Raw genomic sequence first — 17,592 nt, forward strand, 5'->3', positions numbered from 1 at the left:
GAAAAGTATTATAGACAAGGTGGAGTTTGAGAGAGTAGAAATATCGAAAGTACTCATACACACAGAACTTACTCTGTCTAGAACTGTCTTACTATTTAATCTTTACATATATTAACCCATTAACTGTCTCATCAATCCTACAAGGAAGAAATTACTACTACTTCCACTTTACCATGAGGAAACTATGGCATGTTGGAGCCAAATAACTTACCCAAGATCAAATACTAGCAGTCTGGAGATGTGGTGTGAACCCTCGCACTCTGGCTCTGGAGTGAGGTCTCTTAACCATCGTGATAAACTGCCTTGAAAGATGACTAAGCTACCTTTAGATCAAGATAGGGAAGTAGGAGGTATTTATGTTAGAGCAAACCAACAGGAAGAATCCAGTCAAGAGTATGAGAAAACCTGATTTATATTCAGGAGCTCGGTGAGGAAGGACTCATCTACCTGGAGGGAGGTATGATGGAATATAATCTATCAAGGTTGCCTAATCAAATGTTTGAATGTAGGTGGCAGAAAGCAGAAAGCCAGCTTTTTTCCAGAAAGGGAAAAAAATAAATATGTTTCAGAAATCAACAGAGAATTTTAGGAAGCAGCCTGGAGGAGTTATATTCTGCCACAAAAAGATGAAAAAAGAAACAAGAACAGGAATTGTGCGATTTGATCTTGTGACGAGTTGTTAACGACTCACCCTGGAGTGACTCAGGTTGAGGGGTGAAGACACATGCCTCTTTGGAAAAGCTCAAAGAACACATGAGGAGCCAGAAAAGATATCCACAAAGGCCCACGCTGAAGAGCGTGAGTGAAGTAAAAGCAATGTCAAGGCAAGAATTTGCAACTTTGTCAAGATTGTGAGTTTTGTCTATTTGTTTATAAGCAGCTGGAAGAACTGAAAATATATATAGGAAGATGGGATGAGACAAAGAATAAAGAGAGAAATAAAAGTGGAAAGACAAAGGACAAATAATTGATAAGGCAAGGTTCCGGAAGACTCAGAAAGGTCAGTCAAGATTAAGCTTGGTAAGGAGGGACCCTTAACTATACAGATGGGGGAGGGCAAGAGAGGAGTGAAATGAATTCCAAATCCAGTGGTTTTCCCAGCCTGGCCACTGGCATCACCGTCTTTCAAGTGCACGCAGTCAAATCTGAATGATTCCAGACCAAAGACTCAATAAGGTCTCTCTAGAGTAAATGTTTGATCATGTGTCTTTGAAACAGTCATTTACCTTTTGGTACTTTATCTACTCAGTTCTTTCATATAACAGTGAGGATTTCTCAAGTACTGGGAGGAAAAGGACAGACATTTCATCAACCAAAATGCTTTAAAATGCTAAAGAATTAACATAGTGACCACTAAACCAGGAGAGGTCTTACTGTGAAAGAATTTAATATGCAAAGTAGAGCAAATAGGCTTAGTGCATTATGAAGGGGTTTAAGAGTTTCTTAGATAAGAAATGCATAGCTGACATCTAGACCTGTATTCATACAGTATTCATGCATGAATTTTTCAAATTCTTTTCCCATTTAGGTTATTACAGAGTATTAAGCAGAGTTCCCTGTGCTGTACAGTAAGACCTTGTTGGTTACCTATTTTAAATATAGCAGTGTATACAAGGAACATTAATTCTTAAGAACTTCATTACTATCCTTATTCTTTCCTTATTATGCAATCTAGTCTTGGTTTTAGATAAGCCTCCATCTTTGGTTATTTACCTGTATCATCATTGCTTAACCCTTTTCTATTGTGATTGTGCTGGAAGTTTTAGCAGTAAAATAGATCTGACCCCACTTCAACATCGACGTGAAGTCTAACTTCAGATTTATTCAACGTAAATATAATGACCCCAGAACAAAGATTTTGTTTTTAAGATTGGTAAAGCACGATGGGTACTTGGTAAGTACTACGGACTCACTATCCACTGAAACATGCAATTTTCAAGTTTTATAACTTGAAAGAGTTATAAAACTCAGAAGGTGAAAGTCTATACAACCATATAAATTGAGTTATGTAAACTCTGCTTTCACTTAGCAGTAGAAGTAAGTATGCTAAATTAGAACTGAAATGTCCCTTCCATTCAATGCGACATGGCCAAGTTCCAGCCATCATCCATGATGGCAAACTCTAAAGCACTAGAACCCATCACATAATTAAAACAAGAATACACAGAAATCACTACAATAATATTGACAAGACATTTTTCTTTTAGGTAACTACGTGCATATTGTAGAGACCAATTCTTCAAAGTGTATCTCCTAATTGAGTCTACAAGTTTTGAGCATAAAACTCTGAGTTGATGCTGCTGTTATAAATATGACAGATGACAGTTAAGCTTGTCTTGGAATATAAACGTTAACTAAATGCAGACCTCACACAGAGGGGTTTTTTCCCCACTTTTAAAATATCCTGCCACATGCAGCAAACACTATCAGAAAACATGTATTATTCATTCTCATCAATAGTCTAATATGCTTTTAGAGTCTGCTGTACATTCACATCGTTATTTATTTGCACTTAACGGGTAAGGTGGCCCTTTCCAAAGCCCTGGTTACGGCATCCTAACATATGACTTTATATGAATCACCTGGTCTTTTATTCAATAAAGCTACTAAGTGAACCACAATCAGCCCAGGAAATTCAAGCCCCTGAGATCACTTCTGGACCTTTTCTCTCTTCCACAGTCAGGAAACTATCATGTCTTATCACCACAACTAATTTTGAATTCTCGAAACAGAGTTAAAATAAAGCACACGGAAAAAAAACCTTACAGTAGCTGAGATTATTAATGCACTAGACAGACCATCATGGGCTCTGGAGCCATAACAGGCTTGCTCAGTGTAGCTCACTCGACAAAGACAGGCTGGTGGCCCAGGAGACGGGGAGGCGGCCCACCTACACCAAGAGGAGCTGCAATTTTACTTCTAGTAATTTCTATATCCAATCATCAAGGGAGGTTCACACTTTCTATGATTGCCTAAAATCGTGATATATTGACATTTGAATGTGTTTTTCCTGCCCCCCATCCCTCCCCGGCACCAACAGCAAATGTAGCGTTTCTAGTCCTAAAACTATTGCATATTTTAATCATTTTTGATGAAAACCTTTCCAAAATTCTTCATATGTGTCCTGGATTTTTAAACAAAGAATGTTTTTTTTTTCTTGGTGGTGTGCTTGGCACAAATAAGGATTCAGTAAATGGATGCTGAATTAAGAAACAATGCATTAAATCCACAGGCAGAAAGTATGTGCTATGTCTATCTTCAAGAGGCTACTACAATATTGAGTTTAAGCAACACAGTGTAACATTTAATGTCCTTTGTCATCCAGCCTCTCCTTACTCTGATCTGTAGGACATTGCTAAATGGAATGTGCCGGTGACAGCGTGAGTCTTAAGCAATCCTGGAGTTGTGACAGATACATTTGATGAGGGGTGTACTGTCTTAATAAAAAAGTCAAAGACAAACATAGTGTCCACTGAAAACAGAAGGTGGAGGTGATAGAGATGTATTTAATGTGACAAAGTTCATCTGACTTACACAGGCAGGAGAAACTAAGCCTCAGTAAAGATCCCGAAGGTTCCAGCACTCATTCCCACCACCCACCTTGCGCTCCCACAACTTCCTACCCTGTAACACCTTCAGGGTAGTGGGTGACAAATTACAGCATTTCCTGATTGACGCTAGGCATCAGCGTGGGGCAAGAGATTTCAAAACACACACCAGCCTGAGACTGGCACAGCTACCACAGATGCCATACAACTCTTCAGGTGTACAGAGAGTATACAATCAAAGCTTGGAAGGTAACACTAGGCTATGACTCATGAGTCTGTTTTAATGGGAAAATCCTAGTGAACCGATTATAGTATTAAGTGGGTAAATTATTTTACTATATCATTACCAGGAGACCTAAAGTAGATTAACTTGAACCAAAGGGAAGGAAAATCTTTGTTAGAACGGCATCCTCTAGCCCTTGAGACTGTCCACCCGTCCCCGACATTTCTGGGCCTACAAGATTTTCCTGTAAAATAAAGGGCTCGAGCTATTTCATCTCTAAAATGTCATGTGTGTAAAACACTATTACAATAAATACCAATATAGAAAAATTTGCACGTCCCAAACTGTTTACTTGTTTGCAAAAATTGGTGCAAATAAGTACATGAACAAACGTTGCTGGTTAGAATAAATTATCATGTAACATGAAGAAAAATCAAAGCTATACCTTTAGTCAGTTGGAAGGCTAAAAAGAAGCAGAATGTGAATTAAAATTACCTAAGACCACCCATAAAAGAGGGAGCATCTAATAAGGTAAAGATCAGTGTCAGAACATTGTTATTTCTTTCGGTGTCAACTGAAATAGGCCGTCCAAGGTGCCATCTACTGAAATAAGGACATTCAACATAGACAGTGCTTTAAGATTTATTTCCTCCATTTTAGTATTGGACCTCTCACTAATTTAAGCCTAAAATATCTTAGGGATCATTACCAAGCATGCTGTACAGTAAAAATTCCTTGCTCTAAATCACGATTCACACTTTGTGATGACTCAAACATGGGCTTTGCAATTCTTACCGAATGCTTATCTGAGAAGTGAATATAGTTATTCAAAAATTATTGAATTCTTCATTAAATGTAGAAGATCCATTGCAAATTAAACATTTCTACCAACCTACCTCACTTTACTTACTCACACAGATTTATTCTGTTTATAACGCAGCTTTGAAAGCAGACTACGCTAACATCCAAACCATCCTCTTAGGTCTCATTTTACGTGGAATTAGTGAAACTTGACTGTCACAGGTGATTATAACAGACTCACGGGATTCCCCAAACACAGTCACGACATCTCAGTTCCCCCAGGCACTCGAATTTCAAAGACTTTCTGCACGAAGAGGAGAAATATTTTATTTCCTGTAAGTCACAAGGAGAGGCAAAGGCCAAACACAGAAGCAGAACTCAGCAGCAGTGAGAGGGGACATTCACCAAAGGTGCATCCTGTATTACTACTACAATGCATGCAGCCGGCCTTGCCTGGGAGGGGAAGCGTACTTTGAAATGAACAGAAAGGATGAATGACAATTATTTTAGCAGAAATTTGCCTTTTCAATTACAAATAAATGAGAAGTGCTAAAGAGAATCAAGAATCTGCTTACGATTCTTTTACAAATTAATTATGCTCATTTGTCATAATCAGCCCTTATTTGCATCCAAGATGTTGAAGTCCTCCTAGTTTGTTCTTTCATGCGAAAAAGAAGTTATTTCCCTTAAAAATTCCATCTACTTCATGTTACCAAAACATTCAACTACAAAACAAATGCAGCTTTGCAATTTGAACCTATCAGAAAACTATCTACATGCAAATTCCACTTAGAATGCTTTCCTAAGATAGCTATGTATATCTGCATAATACAAATAAGAAACAGGAGATAAAGTAACTGATGTTGAAGGACTTTTCTATTCTATAAATCCCCCAGAATGTGCTAGTGGTCTTATCATTGGTGAGTAAAATGCGTGAAACTCTGCTAATAATGCACGCAGAGGAACTTTCTCACATTCACAGATTCCAGTCTGTGAATCCACAGATGCTGGGGTCCACACACACATGGATGAGGATCAAAGCAGCTCAACGTCTCAGCTTGGTACTCAAGGATCTCCACGATTTAGGGGTTGACTTGAAAGATACGGATTATTTTGAGAGATGTGGAGGCACCTTGACAACTCAGAATTCCATCAAGACTACCCAGGAGAAAACAAAATAGAGAACAAAATAAGGAAATCCAGTTTCATACCTTGCAGCTGCTCTCCCAGAACTGTCCTTACACTTATAAAAGATCATTACGGAGATAAGTTAATTTTAAAAAACAAAATTAGCCAAATATTTTGAGTTTTGGAAATGAAAAAGAACAATTGCCTTTTTTCACAATTTTGTCAGATGACTTTACTTGCAGGATTAAAGGTGGAAATTCTAGAACTTAGCTTTCTTCTAGAGCAGGGGTCAGTAAACTGGGTCACCTGCTTGTTTTCGAAAATAGAGCTTAATTTGAACACAGCCATGCCCATTCATTTACATATTGCAGCTGCTTTCATGCCGAAAAAGCAGAGTTGAGTAGTTGCGATAGAAATTGTAGGGCTGGCAAAGCCTCAAATATTTACTATCTGGTCCTTTAAGAAAAAGTTTGCTGACCCCTGTCTAGAGTCTTGGATGAACATACTTCACCGGTGACTCAGTTCCTACTATCGGATGAAAGTGTGATTCAAGCCTAAAAGATGCTGCAAAAATTAATCAGGCTCTTTTGGGTTTGCAACAATATTATCAGTAAAGAAGAATGTCACATGGGAATGTTTTAAGATTGGGAAACAAGATAGTGTTTTTTGTTTTTTTTAACCTCTTATCACTTACTCTCTGTATTCTGACTGCCTGAGAGCAGGGAGACTTAGGTTTGGAATCAACACAGCACTTCCAGGTCAAAAACTGGACAAGCCACTGAACCTCTCAGGAGGCATGGTGCCCCAGCACAAAATCCAGACGAGAACCAAAACACTTGCTTAGTTTCCAAGCTAGGGCTCCATTCTTTTCTGCTGCATGGCATAGAGTGAGTTTCCTATCCTCTGTGAGCCTCTTTTTTCAAAAGCATAAAGTGGGGATAATACCTTTACACGAGAGAGGATTTATAACAAATCAGACAACAAAGACTTCAATGCTCCTCTTGAGCAGAGTGCGTGGTCTTGTGACACCCTACGGATTCTATCATGCCCGGCCTTCTCTGAAGTGAAAATGCTCAGCTTTGTGATGCTTCCATAATATCAAACAATGGTGAAAGTGAAGCTGAAGGAAGCACAGCTGTTGATCTCCTTCCATTCTCCCTGGACCTGTCTTTCTCATCTTCAAGCCTCCTCCAACTTCTGTCCGTAACTTCCTCCAGAGGTCCATGGGGGAATCGCCCTTGATCCTCATCAATTCAGCTGTCTTGTTTTTCCTGGGAGATCCAACCACTTGTACACTTTCAAGAGCCTTCTGGGATGCTAAGGTTGCCTCTGCCGAGTGTCTACAGCTCGCTGACTGTTATTTCCTGAGCTTCAGACTCACACACAGTATATATACCACTGACCCAACATGGACGTCCCTTGGGGATTTCAAACTCAACATCTCCCCAAGTGAGCTCATTGCTACCTTCCCCACCTTCCTGAACCTACTCCTTTTCCTGTGTTCCCATCCAAGAAACTACAACCACCATCCATCCCACCGCCTGGGCAGAAATACAGGGGTCTTTGTGGACCAATCTGAACCACCACGACCAGCACTTTTGTATCCAATTGCTTAAAACAGTTCATCATTCCACAGCTAAGTGCTGGAAAACAAAATACGATCTAAAGTGTTGTACGTACTTCTGAAAGAAAGATAGCTTGGAGCTCCAGCAGCCATTTTGAACCATGAGGACGGAAAGACAGCCTGGTATCTTGATGGCACTGCTGAACTGCCACATAAGCCCTGGGACCCATCTCTGGAATTTTACGTAAGAGAGAATTCAATTTCTCTTTCACTCAAGCCATTATAATTTTGGATTTTCTGTTCTGTCTATGCAGCAAAATCTAATCCTAACAGAGAGTAGATTTCTCAAAATCACTCCTCAAGCACCAAAAGTTCAGGTTAAAGTATCTCAACACATTTGGCAATAAATCATTCAGATGACTCCCTCCTCCCCATGACCGTCTCTCAAATAATACATACATACATTTCTAAATAGTCAGTGTTCAGAGTAAGGTATCACCTGAAAATACCAAGTCTGCTCAATGAGTTCGCCACAGAAAATATTACTGATGCTGTAAAAAAATAAAACAGTAACAGAAAATTAGGTTGACTTGTCATACTTACTACAAAGTCAGTGCAGCTAATCTCACAAAAGAAGAGACAAGCTAATCAAAGAACACACTTTCTGTAAAGTGCAAAGATTTTATAAAGAACAAAGTGACTTTTTATAGTCAAGCAGACCATATATCAAATTGAAACAGAAGGGGTACTTTAGTAAAGATGGATCAAACAGCACGAGCAAGAGTGAGTCTTAGCAATAAGTCAAAGCAAAAAGGAGCCCTAAAAACACACTCTCATGAGAAGCCATAAGGATGGTCAAGAAAAAAAGTTGTGGGTTGAAAATAATTAAGTAGGAAGGAGCAAAGCAAGGAAAGATAGAGACGTGTTAGTATGAAAAAAGTGATTTATAGAAAACAGGATAGGATCTAAATTGAAGTTTTAAAAAGGTAAAGAGACTATGTTTAGCAAGTGGTTTTAAGTAGGGTTTAAAAAATATGTATGATGGGAAACTGCCTTGGCATTGATTGAACAGGACCAAGAGGGTCTCATGGAACTAGTCACTGAATTTGGCTTTGCAAATTTTGCATCAGTTAATCACATCCATTTAGACTTTTGCCAGCCCCTCAGCTCAGGAGGGAACTACCATAAAGAAGGGCCTGCACGCTGCAACTCAGGATGACAGCTCTGACTTGTTGCTACAGGCTTGCAGAAGAGAGGCGCAGACGGCTTCTCACCTATGACCAAATTTTCTTCAGGGTGAGAAACAAAAGGCTTCAGGGACACTGGCAAAAACTGGACCCCATACAGGTCAGACCCACCCATCAAGAGGTGAAGCAGTGAAGGCCAGCAGCAGAAATGGTTCGTGCATCAGGCCCTGCAGGTGCAGGGCAAGGCTGGCTGAGCTCACAAGGGCTCTGGAAAGTCTAAAAGTTTGAGATCTCGAAGAAATAAAATAGTGCCTCCAAAGCGCAAAAAGAAGACCTCCAGATTTTCACTAATAAGTGTTTAAGTGTCGCTATAGACTGAATGTTTGTTTCCTCCCCCCTCCCACCAAAATCCACATGTTGAAACCTAATCCCCGATGTGATGGTGTCTGGAGGTCGGGTCTTTTCGAGGTGTGAGGTCATGTAGGCAGAGCCCTATGAATGGCATTAGTGCTCTTATAAAACAGGTCCCAGAGAGTTCCTTGCCCCTTCCAGACACTGAGTCTGCTGGGGTCTTGATCCTGGACTTCCCAGCCTCCAAAGCTAAGTGAAATTAACATTTATTGTTTAAGCCACTCTACATTATTTGTTCGAGCAGCCCAAATAGACTCAGACAAATGCGTCTACGGTAACACTTATGCCAGTGAGCTCCTACAACTCAACACAGAGAGATTTATAGTTATGCAAATTATGTTTAATTTGGGATGAAAGTGTTCTCATGTTTAATATGATGTGGAGTAAGCCTTCCATAATTAAGAGATGCTAGAACTTGTGGAATGATGGTATGCGAATAGAAAAAGGTAATCAAGGAGCCTAAAGAAAGTGCAACAATAGGTAAAAGTGCTTAAAAGCTACGAAAAAGCACAATTGCAATGTTTGAAGTGTATTTATATCAAGATATTATGGTGTCAGAGTCCTCCAGCGCCCTCCTGTTTGATGGGGGCCCCCAGACATGCTTGTTTTAGGACATCATGCTCTACCACAGGCTGCAAGCTACTCACATCCTATAGGGCAACACATCACTCCCTTCTTCTGAGTTCAAAAGAACACTTCTGTGACTGAACTTGGTTTTATTAATCCTCTAGTTTATGCAATGAGAATGTTCCATCTAGAAGAGACATTGGACAAAGTAATGTCCAACTCAAGCTGAGACAGATCTTTTCAACAGTCTGCTGAAGTGACCTCCCATTTAAATTCACACAGCCAACTACAGCATCAATATGCACTGACGTTCAGAAGTAAATTTTAGTTACAAAATCCTTATCCGGCACACACAGCAACAGCATATGATGAAAACACCTCTTATTTTAAAGTATGATGGAACTGTTTTCACACCAAATCAATAGATTAAGGTCACAACAGAGGCTGCTCTGAAATGCACACTTGTTGGTCACTTTCTCCAGGTAACAGATGCTGGATGTGAACTTGGTCCTTTCATTGCAATAGTTTATAAACAATGGCTACATTTAAGTGTGTGCCAGAGAAACTATTGCATTTATAGCTGAAGTGAGAATTTCTGACAGGCAACCGTCTAAAATGTATTTACTAGAAAACTGACCAGCATGAAACCATCTGTTCACTATCCCAGACCTGGAATATTTAAATGGTTGAACTGAAATAATCATAAGCAACTGAGAACAAGACAGAGAAAACCTCATGACTGTGGGGCTATTGGCCAGCCTATGCCTAAGACAGCTTCGTGGTGGCCCAGTTGCAAAGAAATTCACAATTTCTCTGATCACTAATGTTGCTTTTCCAGGAAACAGTGGGGCACTGCTGAAGAGACCACAAAAATGTTAACTATTTTCCAAATCCTCTGCAATACATTTATCCCCTGATTCTCATAACACAAACTCTACTGATTCTTTTAAGCTAAATCTGGGACATGTGAAGGGCCAGAAGATTTACTCAGACACACTCGTGTACTTCATTCCTGCCACTGTCTTATATGCTGAAAGAGATACAATTTCAGTCACGTTGCTTAAACATGACTGAGGGGCGATTCCATCAAAGGCAGGCTTAAGTGCTGGTCCAGGAACTTTATAAGCCACATCAAAGCTGATTCCCAACCATGGGTACCTTTTAAAGAAGCAGCATCCATGATACAGTTATAGCTTTGGATCAGTCTCAAAAGCCGGACAATAAAATGGGAACACACACCCCCTGGGCAGTCTGGTATTCAAATGATTTCTTCCATAGTTGAATGAAGACATGGTAACATTTATGTTTCCCCGTCCTCTGAACCAAATGGAAACATTGCAATAACATAGTTGTAGGTATGAAGTCAGGATCCACATCCTTTAGAACCCGTGGAGCCCTTTTCCATGCCGAGGGCCCCTGGATCAAGGGCCTCTCAGATCCCGTGACCAGTACTTTCTATGCTCAGAACTTCAATCCAAGTAAGAATCCAACATTCAGAAATCCAGATGACTTTTACAAGGTGATATAAAACGACCGATAGAAGGCAGGGCAATTCACCTCTATGGTGACAGCCAGAGTTCAAATCCCCAGAGGCTCAGAGGTAGAAACATGCAATTTTGAAAAAGACCCCTCCTTTAGATTTTGCCAAGTTACAAACATCTGTACAAGCTTATATCTAGACGCAGAGATGTGAGTTGACCCAAAGCACAGCACCGTTTCTCTCATAATGAGTTGTATTTAACAAAGTTTGAACTAAACAGCAGTAATTGAAATAATAACCAGGGTTCGATTCTAAACCTAAAAATCCTCTCTCAAGTTTACTAGTTTGCCTGCAGGTTAGCCCCTGGCACACGAGTTTCTTTCTCCCCCTCCCATGTGACAACGTTGTGCACTGGAGAGCTGTGGGTTTGGAACCTGCTCCATCAGTGACCAGTCTAACTCCCCACTGCCATCTTGTGAGCCCAAGTTTCAACCTAGTTTTCAGGTTGTCTTCTGGGCCCTCTGATCTAGAATCTCTCCCCCTTCCAAAGGCCTTTTACAGGGAGTCTTTTATTCTTGTCAATACAGTCGAGACTGTCCTCTGAAGAGGCTAAGCCCACCGTCAAAGCTGAGACAAGTCTTGCTGAAAAACCTTCTTCAAATACCTTGGAATGTGATGTGGCTCTACCATGAAATCTTCTCCAATAATTCTAGAAAATTCCAGAAAAAATCTAGAAAAACATCTATTCCCTTTCCTTTTCTAGCATCCTCTTCACATTTTTTCTCTATCCATACAGTCCATTGATATTATTCAACGTTATCAGTTACTCACTACTGCCCCCCAGTTTTGTTTAGACTCCATGAAAGCAAACACACAAGCTTAAGCACCACACACACACACACACACACACACACACACACACACACACACACACACACACTTCTGAATCCTGGTGCCTCCATGTAACACCTGAGTTATCCTAAGCAATGTATTCATTCACTCTGATCTCAGTCTCTCCTTTTCCTGTCTTCCCTCCCTTTTCCCTTTTTCTATTTTCACCTTTTCCCACCCAGTGAGCTTTCTCTGTATTTTTTTTTCAAGTGAGACAAACAGTAAAGACCAAAGAGATTCTCTGATTAGAGGAAAGAAAAAAAAAATTATGTAGCTTTCTATGAGGAACCTAGTAAATTTTAAAGGCCTATAAAACTATAAATTTATTTATCCTTAATCTCAGAATCTCATATATTAAATTGCTGAGGTGAGAATGTTTATAAAAGAAATGAAATTAATAAAGGAGGCAAAGTGGTATTTATAGAGTTATATGATTTATATATAAATATATCTGGCATTTAGATTTAGTGTTTATAAATGTCTAGTTAACAACTGAAATACTGAAACAAAACAATGTTAATCAAATACCTGAGACAAAATAGTATTAATAATGATAAAATAAACTCCATCTTCAAAATGAGAGTAAAAAATAATTTTTAAAAATTAAATTTTAATTTTAAATAATTTAATATTAAAATATTAAAATTTAAGATAATTTTTATATAGTTAATTTGACATCCACTATAAGAAAAAAAACGTCTTAAACTACCTTTTTAGAAACTGTAATTAGAGTATTTTGCACATAAACGTAAATATATATTCAATGCCTATACACCTATCAAGCCCCCTTTACGTTAAAACATAACTTTAGGATCTGACAGTATATACAATAGCAGCGTGCTTGTGGGTAACTCATAGACCCTTTCGTCATCAGTTCCCTCACCCCTAAAAGGGAGAGTTGGAAGAGATGGCTCCTAGGATTCAATGTCAGACCCCAACTCAGCAGGAGTTACTGGCTAGAATGTAGGTCCCCAGATATCCATGGATAACAAATTTCTAAGCCATTATGTATTTTCCTGATAATGGGCAACACATGTTTTATTCATGTTTGTGATTCAACATAATTTTTACCTGTACACACAGAGCAAATCAAACAAAAACTGACACTATATAATACTCAGTCTGAAGTTAAAGCAGATCACTGATAAGCATAAATCCAATTATACTGGCATGAGTTAAATTACTTGTTTGGAAAAAAAGCATGATGTTGGACCAATCTTTCACCTAATCTTGCAAATGTATAATGTATATATTCTTATCAAGAGGGCATATATTGGAAATATTTAATATAGAGATTCTCACCAAATAGAAAGTTATCTACCAATATTTGAGAATCTAAAATATCAAAATAGAAATCTTCAACTCTGTGTTACAGTTCAGTGTAAGGATATATTTGCAAGGAATTAACTTTACCTGATTTCACGTAGTACCCAGCATGTATTGCACTGGAGAAACTGTGCCTGATAAACACTTTGGCAAGAGCTCCAGTGCTTTGTTTTCTGCTGGCAGTGAATAATTATGCATTGAGGACATGCAAGGTGCAGAGCGCTGGAGAGAGACCTGGGCTGATAGCAGAGAGCTTACATTACCGGCTAGCAGGGAGATAGCATCATGCACATACAAGACAAGACCACCAACAATAAGGTCATATGATCTGACATAGTCCACAAACAAGACAAATTCCCAAACAAAATAATTACTATGTGTCATAAGTGCTATAAGGAAACAAAGATCTAGATTAGAGCAGGGAGGTGAATAACAGTAACTACCATTCCTTCTTGAGGGATTACTCCAGTGCCTGGCAAATCCTTGTAATAACATGAGGTAGATACCATTCATGTCAAATTAGACACAAAGTATCTGAAGCTAAGAAGGATGGAGGAGTTGGATATAAATAAGGCATAGAACAAAGATTTAGGTCCAGATGGGTCTATCATGATTCCCTTTCACCATCTGTCGCATGAGCCTGGTGGAGACAGTAGGGTACAGGTGTTCCAGAATGTTCCTTTCCCCTTTACACACATGATCCACTCTTATACTCAGATTTTAAGGAAAAGTGCAAACTTCTGGGGATGGAAGGGCTTATAAAAATGTCATCTTACTAGCACATGTTCACTTAAAGATATGCCCTCCTCCCCCCAAAAAAATTCCTTTTAGGAGGAAAAAGATGCTTACCATTTTTTTTAAACCAAGTTGATTTTTTTCCCTAAACTTCCACTCCATTGGAATATTAATAAGTTGAGCAAATATGTAGTATTATAAATAACATTAAATTTTTTTTGTTGTTTAAAGATTTTAAAACATATTAGTAGTCATAATGACATAACAAATGCACTGACAATTACTTAATCCCCCTTAAATTCAATGAGGGGGCCTGACTTGAACATTTATTAAGAGACAAAGGTATGACACAGTGGTGGTGGATACATGTCATAAATTAGTCCAAACCCACAGAATGTACGACACCAAACTATGGACTTTGGGTGATTATGATGTGTCAGTGTAGGTTCATGGATTGTAACATACATGCCACTCTCGTGGCGAGGCGTTGATAATGAGGGAGGCTATGCATGTCTGGGGACAGGGGACAGAGGGGAAATCTCTGCGCCTCCTGCTACATTTTCCTGTGCACCTAAAACTGCTCTAGAAAGTATTAAAAGAGAGACAGAGAAAGACAGAGCCACGGGATCGTTCTCAACCCCATGCACTGCTGATATGGACGTATCCTAAACTTCTCCCTCTCCTTGCTTTTTTATTAACTGAGTCATCGATAAAATTAAAAAAAAAAAAAAAAGGGAACTACAAATTCAGTGATTCAGTGTAGTTGATAGTAATTGCCAAAAGTATGAAGGGTGCATCAAGAATGCCTTCCACTCTACGGTGCAGCATGAGAAGATAGTGCCTTACCGTAATTGTACTCCCTTCTCTGCCACTCAAGAAAGCACCCAGAATACGAGGGAATGAGGTGTCTTCTCTGAGATAACCACTTTCCCTTAAAACTCAGCACATCTCATATTTTGTGGGGAGACCATAGTATGGTTCAATATTTCAGTTGAGTCCTCTGATTTAATTTTTTAAGCTTAAGTTTGAGTCTCAGAAAATCCCAAGTTTGCATCCTGACTCCATGTACTAGTTTTGCAGCCTGGTCCCCAAATCCCCAGCTCCTGGTCAGTCGGGGGGTTGAAACCTCTGTTTTGTTTTGGTAGATTGACCCACAGGACCGATTCCCACCCACTGCAGCCAAAGGGACTGGAGGAGGGGCGTCGGTGACACTGGTGGCCCTCAGGGATTCACAGGCAGGCACAGCGGCTCCGCTCCAGTCCCAGGACAGACATAGGAAAGCTTCAGAGTCTTGTTCATTTCCAACAAATACAGCTAATGCGTGGCACTTATTTAAAGAGGTCAAAGAGAAGTGACCCAAATTGGAAGCAACAAATTAAGTTCTTCTATTGACCGCAATGCTTTTGGCAAGTTAAGAGCCTGGAATGTGGCCCAAGAATGGCTGGTCACACTGGCTGTGTGACCTGTTACTTATTTCTCTGTGTCTCAGTCTCCTCATTTGTACAATGGGATGACAACAGTACCATCAGTTTGCTGTATCTTGTCAGTCTCTGTAAATGTCAGTCTCTGTAAAGCTTGGTGCACTGCCTGCCTGGCCCATGATAATCTTGTATTCAGTAGACTAAAAGGTTTTATTTTATAATAATATAACTTTAAAAGATTACAAAATGCTGTGAAATGCCATTTAAACACTAGATATTTGTATAGCTTTGCCTTCCCTGTAACGACGGTTTCATGTTATCAACTTAGAATCAAAATCATAACCATCCAGGCCTTTTATTTAGTAGAATCTTTGAACCTGCATCTCTATGAACAGTGTCAAATACAGGACTACAGGTTGAAAAAGAAAACACAAATACCACCGTACTACTTTTCCAAAGACTCCACCACCACCGTGGTGGTTACCAGTAAAGAGGACTTTGAAAAAGTACTGTACAGATTCACAGATTGGGGGTGGTGGGGGAGGGGAAATCTAAACTGGGGAGGTTTTGCTTCACTAAGTGAAGCTTCTGTTTTCAACCCTTAGAGGACATTAGCAGATGCAAATATGCCGCACACATCTAAATCCCTAACTGAGTTCAGACTAGGATCAGCCTTACATTGCAAGGTCCTGGAAGGAAGGTAACCAAAGCTGTAATTAAGGTGATGGTCTAGGCTGTCTAAACACATCCTTCAGGACTCTGAGGCCTAGGTCCCAGGGTGCGTACGGGGCCAACAGTTATCGCCAAATATACAGCCCTCTGTATATGGACCAACAATGACCTTCTTATTTGGACCCTGGGTTTGGCAACTTCAAAAATGGTTTACCTGTAAATCAACTATACTTCAATAAGGAAGGAAGGAAGGAAGGAAGGAAGGAAGGGATGGAGGGAGGGAGGGAGGGAGGGAGGGAAGGAGGGAGGAGGAAAGGAAAAGAGAGAAAGGAAAGAAAGGAAGAAGAGAGAGAGGGAGGGAGGGAGGAAGGAAGAAAGAAAGAAAATGATTTGCCAAGAAAAAACAGAGTGAGAGGACTTTTCATCTATGCCATCCATACCTTCTTCAGAAGGAGCTAGAGTAGTGTGTAATATTCAGCCAAGTGCTGACTGATTATTCAGGTAAGAACACGGAGTTGTGTGGCTCTATTCCCCCCACTTCTTTACACATTCTTTGGCTCAAGCCAGCTAAATTGGCTTCTTACCCGACTGAAATGAGGAAGCACTAAACCAATCCTCCTTTTCCAGGCATTTATCAGAGAGCTGGGCAGTCTTCATCTGAGTGGAAAGGTCCTTAAAATTTACCAAAGATAACCAAAGTTGAACAGAAAAGTAGGTGATTAATAGTTTACACTCAAAAAGAAGTCTCCACGTATTCTTTGGAAAATCATCGCCATATCAATATTTAAATACAATTCATAATCAGTTACTTTTAAAGAGTCATATCCTTTATGCCACACTTCAGATATTTATCAGAAATTAGGAGCAGCTCGTGGTGCTGGATAATGGGATGGCAAACTGGAGATGGCCCAAGGCAGCAAGAAGAGACAGCAGGAGATGAAGAAAAGGTGGATCAAGTTCAGATGTGAAATGGCTGTGGCTACACTTCAGTACATTTGGTTGAGATTACTGGGGAGTCAGGCAAGCATCTACTCCTAGCTTTCATGGATTCCATAGAAACCCATGACCAAAGAATCTCCAACGCTCAACAGAAAATATCCAAGTTTTCTGCACACCGTTCTGAAGCTTGACATTAGTCTCCTTTAACACTTAACTACGTTTCATCAAATAAACATCAAATTACTCCCAAGATAAACCTCGGTATCGTGTTAGTTGAAAGGGAGAGAGGGGACGCTCAAGCTTCTTCAGTTTCTTTGAAGTTTTATTTTGCTTTCAATAAAAACTCAGATAGCCAGCTATGTAAACTGAGTTGGTTGAAAATGGTGACCACTTTTCCTGTATTAAGTCTAAGATGTTGAGGAGAACCAAAGGAATCTGGGCTGAGTTTAAGGAGAAGGGAAGTGCAATGCCGTTCTGAAAAGAGAAAGCGATTGATATAGAGAAAAAAACAGAAAGGTGCCTAGACAATAGAATAGGTACAATTCACAAACACATTCCAAGTTGCAAACCAAATAAAGTGTTAGTGGAAGTGTCAAACTGCTCAGATCCATCCAAGAGAATATGACTGAGAACTGGAAAAGACAAGACTCCCCGAAACAAGCATTTATATAATTAAATAGCCTCTTCACACACGTTCCA

At 39.7% G+C, this 17,592-nt stretch overlaps 1 protein-coding gene and 1 long non-coding RNA gene across 3 annotated transcripts in view; one reads left to right on the plus strand and one right to left on the minus strand.

Moving 5' to 3' along the window:
* Positions 1-17,592, plus strand: part of LOC309656924 — a 1,002,835-nt gene that overhangs the window by 968,800 nt on the left and 16,443 nt on the right. The gene's annotated exons all lie outside the window — the stretch shown is intronic.
* BASP1 (brain abundant membrane attached signal protein 1) overlaps positions 1-17,592 on the minus strand; it is a 49,571-nt gene that overhangs the window by 12,721 nt on the left and 19,258 nt on the right. Inside the window, exon 1 of one of the 2 annotated variants that reach the window (XM_082453871.1) lies at positions 212-323. The exons of the other annotated variant lie outside the window; for it this stretch is intronic. The gene's annotated coding sequence lies outside the window, so the exon portion shown is untranslated. Of the gene's footprint in view, positions 1-211; positions 324-17,592 lie in introns of those variants that run through there. 2 annotated transcript variants of the gene reach the window in all.

This window comes from Balaenoptera physalus, assembly GCF_965194825.1.
Source record: "Balaenoptera physalus genome assembly, chromosome: 3".
Taxonomy (NCBI): domain Eukaryota; kingdom Metazoa; phylum Chordata; class Mammalia; order Artiodactyla; family Balaenopteridae; genus Balaenoptera; species Balaenoptera physalus.